The sequence below is a fragment of the Diadema setosum genome, chromosome 10 (assembly GCF_964275005.1).
Source record: "Diadema setosum chromosome 10, eeDiaSeto1, whole genome shotgun sequence".
Classification (NCBI taxonomy): Eukaryota; Metazoa; Echinodermata; class Echinoidea; order Diadematoida; family Diadematidae; genus Diadema; species Diadema setosum.
The window spans coordinates 36198365-36205628 of NC_092694.1; positions in this window are offsets into that span (position 1 = coordinate 36198365).

The window sequence follows — 7264 nt, forward strand, 5'->3', positions numbered from 1 at the left end:
ATTTTTTTTCTTTTTATTTCTTTTGTTTTAACAACAAATAAAGGGGAGGGGGCACCCGGTACGCCCCCCTCTGGATCTGCCACTGGAATGTTGGATGGTTTTTACAGTGCCAGGGGGGTCTTCTGCCTTGCCAATTGGTATTCAGAGCACAGTATCCTTCCATGATGAACTGCATGGACCCATTCAAGTCGAGAGACATGTGAGATGTACACTGTAGGTGTAACTTGTAGGGGTGCTGTTCGTTATTCTGAAGGTTCGCTATTCCGAAGGGTCGTTATTCCGAAGGGTCATTAATCCGAAACACGCAATTCCCTATATGTACCTAGAGGTTCGTTTATCCGAAAATGAAAAAGGGTTCGTTAATCCGAAAATTTGTTTCGTTATTCCGAAGGTTCGTTATTCCGAAGATTGATTAATCCGAAAAAGGAAATTCGGAACAATGAACCTTCGGAATAACAAGTCTTAGGAATAAAGAGCCTTCGGAATAACGAACCTTCGGAATAACGAGCTGTAACCCACTTGTAGCAAGAGCATTGAAGCCATTACTATGCTTTTATATTATTGAGTGTTGCTATAGCCAGGACTCGACACTAACGGTGGCCCGGTGGCCCGGGGCCACCAAAAATGAAAGTCGGGCCACCAAATTTCAAAAAAGGGTAAATTTGGTGGCCCGCCTCGGGCCACCAAAATTTTTTGAAAAGCATGTGAATACATTCGTAACTTTTTGAGCTGGAAATTAGCAGTTAAATTTGTTCAAAGGATAGATGAAAAGGACTGATTGAATGCCTGAGAGTGAGTGTTGAAGTTTATTTGTGAGTAGACATGTCCAACTTCTAATTCTTACTATCGTAAATCTGAAATATTTGACACATTAAAAAAAAAGGACTTTTAATGTTTTTTTTATGTTTTTTTTGGGACACCAAATTTTTCTCTCGGGCCACCAAAAATATGAAATTTAGGATTTTGGTGGCCCCATCGGGCCACCAAACAAAAAAGTTAGTGTCGAGTGTTGCTATAGCAACACATTTTCATGGCTTTTAGGTCAATCATAATGTTGAAATGTGATACACAACCCTTTTTATCAATGTTCTTATTTGCTCTTTAAAACAGTTATCAACAGTTAGAAAAACAGTTATCAAAATTACGTGCACTCTAGGATAAAAGGAAATGATTTGTAAATAGAACACTAAGAAATGTGTTTGTAATCAACTACAATATGTAACACACTACCTTCTGTGGGTCTTTATGGCACAAGTTTTGTAGTTGTGTATATACGTATGTGCCTAAAAATTTGAGATTGATGTAACAAACTACTCAGTATAATGAGCAAAATTTTCCCGGTCACAAGGACCTATGTGTCTGCATAACCATCTTTCACTGTACCCAAGCAGAGATTGTTTTAGACCCGTCACCACTGGAAAAAAAGGCCCTGCCCCTAGGACATGGCACATTCATTTCATGGATTATCTTTGGGTGAGGAATGTTAATGGTGATAATAACCAGCCAGCTCCTCATCCCTCTGCTGCAAAAATAAACCTTGCAAACCAGAGGATAAACATCTTGTCACCAGTCCGCTCCATGGACACATCAGTGATACGATAGTGGGGAAGGTTTGGCATTATGGTACCAATAACAAAGCTGGTACGTGTACAACCCAAAATGGTTATCATGCAAAGGAGAATGAAGTCGATTCTCCTGAAGATATATAGTTGTCTTGACTTTAGAACTGTATGGAATTGTGACGTCCATCCACAAATCACTGGAAACATAATGAGTATTACAAGTCAGCTATTGAAAGTAAAAGCAACAACAAAACAAACGAACTGACAAAAACCTGCACTAAACCTGTCTGTGAGGTGTAGCTTGATCCGTCCACTACTAGGCATATTTTATGTTCCTTTCTACTTGACCTCGCGTCATGGTCTAGCCTCTAAAAAAAAGAAGAAATGTCTGGCTGAAAAAGAAAGTTGCTGACAATTAGCTTTGGGCACCACGATATTCTGAAAATGTATGGCGCATGGTGGACTCGCTTTAATTTCTTTCAGAACATCAGAGTTTGGACCCCATGACCTTTGCACTTCTTCACTATCTCAAATGACAGAGACAGAAATTATATCACAGGAAGGTGGAACATTGGCGCGTTTGTATATTTCTTTATTTATTTGTATATTTTTCTTTGTTGGGAACTCTCGTCAAGACAAGACGGGGCTGTCTGAACGAAGCTAACCGGGACATATATCATATTGCTTACGACGTTAAGACCACATACCACACGCTCTGAAAATAAACGACCCGACAATGACGCGAGAAAGAGAAGAATGTCTGGATGTGTAGTCCGATACGTTGAGATCTGTGTCGTTTTGTGTGACCTCGCGGGGTAATGACCACCCCACGGCGAAATTGGCGTGTCTTTTTATGTTCCTCCTCCCTCCATTCCTCCTCTCTTCTCTAACTGTTTACACAAACACATCAATCACTGGGATGACCTTTTCCGTTCATGATTTCGTCGTAAACTGACGGGGTTCGTTGCTACCGATTGTTCGGGTGTATTTAAAGAGAAACACGACCCCGACTTCATGTTCATACAGAGTGTACTATTAAAGTTAGACATTTTCTCGTCAAAACCAGCAAAATTTTGCCGCAGAAATCTTGTCATTTTGTCCCTAAACTGACAACTCTTAATTTCATTGCGCATCTTACATCCGAGAAAGATTATAGGAACTGGTGCAATTTATTAAGTACCGGTATTCACAAAGTCGGGAGGAGAACGGATATTTAATTGATCACCTCAAAGCAATGGAGAATACAATGTATTATGCAGTAACTTATGAATATTTTGGGAGTACACTGTACAATAAAATCTTAAGTACAAGTAGTTTGTGATGCCGCAAGGATAGACAACAAATATCAGAGGAAATATGAGAGAAATGTCAGATATTTTTATCTCTTCATGAAAAGTTCACAATTCCTTGACCTCCAAGTGTACTCGGAATGTTAACGGCTTCCATGTTTTCTGAAGAAGCTAGATCAGGCGCTATTCTAATGTTTGAGTAGATAGGTTTTGTGGCATTCTCTTCATATTTTCCTAACGTCATTCTATTATCCTGTGATAAGATGAATTGTAGAATTCCCTCCTAGAGCAAGCTGAAAGATTGCTTGGAATTAAACGTCAAAGATGAATAACATACGGACTTCCCGATTTTCCTCACGCATGCACTTGCTCTGTTTCACTGAAATATCTGCATTTTATTTTGTCGAGCCAACATGATTATGTTTGGAAAACTTCCCTTTTCACGGGGAATTATCCCAAACGTTGTGTGAATTGAGTGAATGCAGGAGAAATTAGAACCAAAAATTTGTGACATTTCAGGAAAATCGGCTATCCATTCAGAAGATCAAACTTTTTCAAAGTATGGGTTAAATCCTTTAGCCATCGTCAAGGTAAAGGTTCCACTTCGTTGTTCCGAAGGACATAGGGTCGTTAATACGAAACACACAAATGCCTTATATCTAGGGGTCCGTAAACTGTCCGAAAATTAAAAAGGGTTTGTTAATCCGAATATTTGGGGCGTTATTCCGAGGTTCGTAAATCTAAAAATGAAATAAATAATGGATGGGCAGATGCGAGAATTTCACATCTTCTAGTAGGGTTCAATGGAACTTTGAATATGTAATACGGGAACTACACGTACTTGTATATTCTCAGACTGTCAAACGTTCTCCACCTATTGTATTCCCTTTACTTCATAGGCTTTAAAGAGTTCATCACTTTTGGGTCGGGGCAGATTAACAAATGAAAAGCCAGTGAAATGAAATCATGACATTGCCTACGGTCTTTATTTCTATAACCCCAAGTATTTTTGCTTTTTAGCTTCATTAGAAATTAAATCCGTCTTATTCGTTCCCTGACCTTCACCTGCGTGACACACTTTTCACCTTGGTGTTGTCCCCAGAGGCAAACCACTTGTCTCTTTTCCTCCTTTTTGAAGTGCTTTTGTTGTCACATTCCGAGCACTCTGTCGATTTCTCCTCTTACACCGGCTCCGAGCCGCGTTAAATTTCCTTCAGCCAAGGGTTCATGCTCGTACCAACATTGAGACTTCACCCACCATCCGCGAATGTACCTCGATACTTAGTAGTCCATGGCGTTTTCACGCGCATGCGCAAAGCAGATTTAATGGAAATTCGAAGGTGGGAAGGCGGAACAACCTCACTTTCGTCAAATTAGCAACAACTTGTTTTAAGGTTGATTATACTATGTATTTTTCACTATCATAGACAGTAGATTTTTTTTTCTTTTCCAAAGTAATCATAGAATATAAGAATATCATAATGAATGCATGTATACTTTTTCATTCATTTGGTTGATCATTTCATTTCTGATCTATGGATTACTAGCGTTAAATTCGGAAAGCATTATTTATTGAACATTCGCCTTCTTCGCCGTTCAACCAAGAGATCACTCCTGAAAAGAAAACCAACAAAAAAGATTGTATTGTATGACCACTGATCTTAAGCGAGCCCCCGACACTCGGACGAGTTGCATTTGGTTTTCGATTCTCTCAGTATTGAATCTCGACACTCAATCTTGCCTGCAAGCCGTTTTTCGGATCTCTTGCAGTTATTATGTCGGACTCAATTGTAACTCACATCACACGTAAAAGACCGTTAGTGAGTTCCACGTTGATGCGTGTCACAAAATAACGGTATGCATTACAGATTCGATGAATTAAATCGTGAAGCGCTCTTTTTAAAATACAAATGTATAAGCTCGTCTTATAGGTGTACAGTGGAAACTCGATATAAAGAGATCTGATATAACAAAATACCTAATATAACAAAGATTCTCCAGTCCCAATGAATTCATTTCCTTTGTTTGTTTTTATTGTGTATTGACTACTGATAGAAGAAAATATCTGATATAAAGAACAAATTAATTTTCTTGGTCTAAAGGATCTCGTTATACCGAGGTTCCATTGTATTACGTATTGTTCGTATTGGTCTTGCAGAATATCTAGGTGATTTGTGCCTTTCGGATTCGTTGCTGAAATCCATGTGTAGCTCATCGTACCACGAGGCAAGGCTCAATTAGTACCGCAAGCAAACAAAGTAAATTCCTGATTGAAAAGGTCGTTTCCATCAATTCGATGATGTTAGCTTTCGAAGCTGTTATGTAATGTCAAACAATGTCGCAGTGAACCTTAAAAAGGACGTCTAAGAGGGCGTATTTAACTTTTCATTGATTCTGCAAGCACACGAGCAAGTCCCACAACTTTTCGAATCCCCATGACCCCGCTTAAAACACTTTCCATCGAAGTAGTTTGCTGTTTTCTTTTCACGATTCAGTTAGTGTTCGTTATTGTGCCCCTTTCACTCTTGTTCTACAAAACCTTAAGGGCGTATCACACGGAGGAAAACTATTAAAGCAGTAAAGGTACTTTACAGACACCCATGGTGTAGTCATAAACGCCCGTTTATAGCTTAATGCACTTGAACCTGGAGAGTTTTGTTTTTCTCAACCTTCTCTTCTCTCTCTTGCTTGCAGAGAGGGGCAAAGGGTTCGTTTTTGGATAATCGTAATATCTAAAAACATTTTGCTTCGACACAATGTAACACATTTCGGATTACAGCACTCATTGCAGAGATCGCGATACTGTTACACTCCCCAAAGCCTTGAAATAACACAGACCTGGGGGTATCCCGTCAAAAATCTCTTCTCTATAATAACATGAGCGAAAAAAAGAAGAAAATCCCACGAAACAGCCACAATTTTCTGAACTTTTCTAAACTTCGTATTTGACAAAACATGATGGTCGCAGAATACGCAGTTTCGTCCAGTGGTTCACCGGGGGAAGATAAACATGGCAAGAAGATTGAGTTTCAGTAACTTTTTAAGTATCTCATATGAGGTACTTTTTTGTTCAAGTTGTTTTGGTAGGACAGACTCTCACGTTGCGCAAAGGATAAACAAATGTGGAAATAGCGAATTGTTTCCAAGCGAACAAAATAACGCAACTTTCTGTACTGGTCAATGCGCGTTGTCTCGGGTTGCGACTGGTCGCTATTCAATGGCACGAAATGGAAGCTGTCTCTGTTTTTGCTCTGCTCGATGCGATGTTCGCTTGATATATGCGCTTTGTAACCGTTTTTCTGTTTGATATCATTGTCCTCTCTTTCAACCAGCCTTCGAGACACATGTGCCCTAATAACAGAGGTGAACTTTCGACCTTTTTAAGAGCTTTCAAGTACGCGACGTATGAGGGGGCAAAACAGTATGGTAAACTCAGTCAAAACAAAGATAAATCATCTACATAACTGCCAGATGTTCCTCCGCTGTGCTTGTTCGTCATTTACCCTTTGACAGTTCCTGAATACCCCCTGAAGGTCTTCGACATCCATGTTTGATTTTCATAATCAGCTTCATTCTCATCTTGCGGTAGATCTTACTAAAGTGCCACCGAAAAGACGAGACGCTTTCGTGCTTTCTCGACCATTTCGGGTCCGAGAAGACGAAAAGACGAGATAATTATAGAGATCTCGTTCTTTCGACCTTTTGGTTCGAGGAAGCGAGTAGGTATGTATAAGATCTCGTCTTCTCTGACGACTTCTCAGAGAAGACGATAAGATGTGAGGGCGAGATGTCAGACTCTCGACTTCTCGCGACCGAAAGGTGAGAAGGTGAAATCTCGTCTTCTTCTAGACTTATCGGGTCCAAGAGGGCGAGATCGAGACGGCAGAAGAAGAAATTCATCCTTTTTTCGGACCCCAAAAAGGTCGAGATGGAGAGGAATTATCTCGTCTCATCTTTGGCACTTATAAGCTTCCGTATACTTTCTTCTTCGTTTTTCTTCATTTGTTGTTTTTTTTTGTTTATCTGTTGGTCTGATGTTTTCACCCTTTAGGTCTCAATACTTTCTTTCCTCTATCTAGTTCTCTCAACCCCCACCCCCCTCTCTCTCTCTCTTCTTTTCCTGTTACTCCTCCTTCACAGCCTTTGTTTTTGTTTTTCTCTGTAATTCTTCTTCTCCTCATCCCCTTTTCCTCCTGCGTCCTGTCCCCTATCCACTCCTTCTACGGCTACACTTTCTTTGTTTTTCTTATGTTCTACATTCAGTTTCACTGTTGTCCAATTCTTCTTGACGTGTTCTTGAGCTTATTGCTCTTCTTCTCTGTGGCATTATTTTTCTGCCCTCTTTTTTTCCTTCTCTTTCCTTCATCCCCCCCCCCCCCCAAATAAATATTGTCACGTTTATCTCGTAAACCA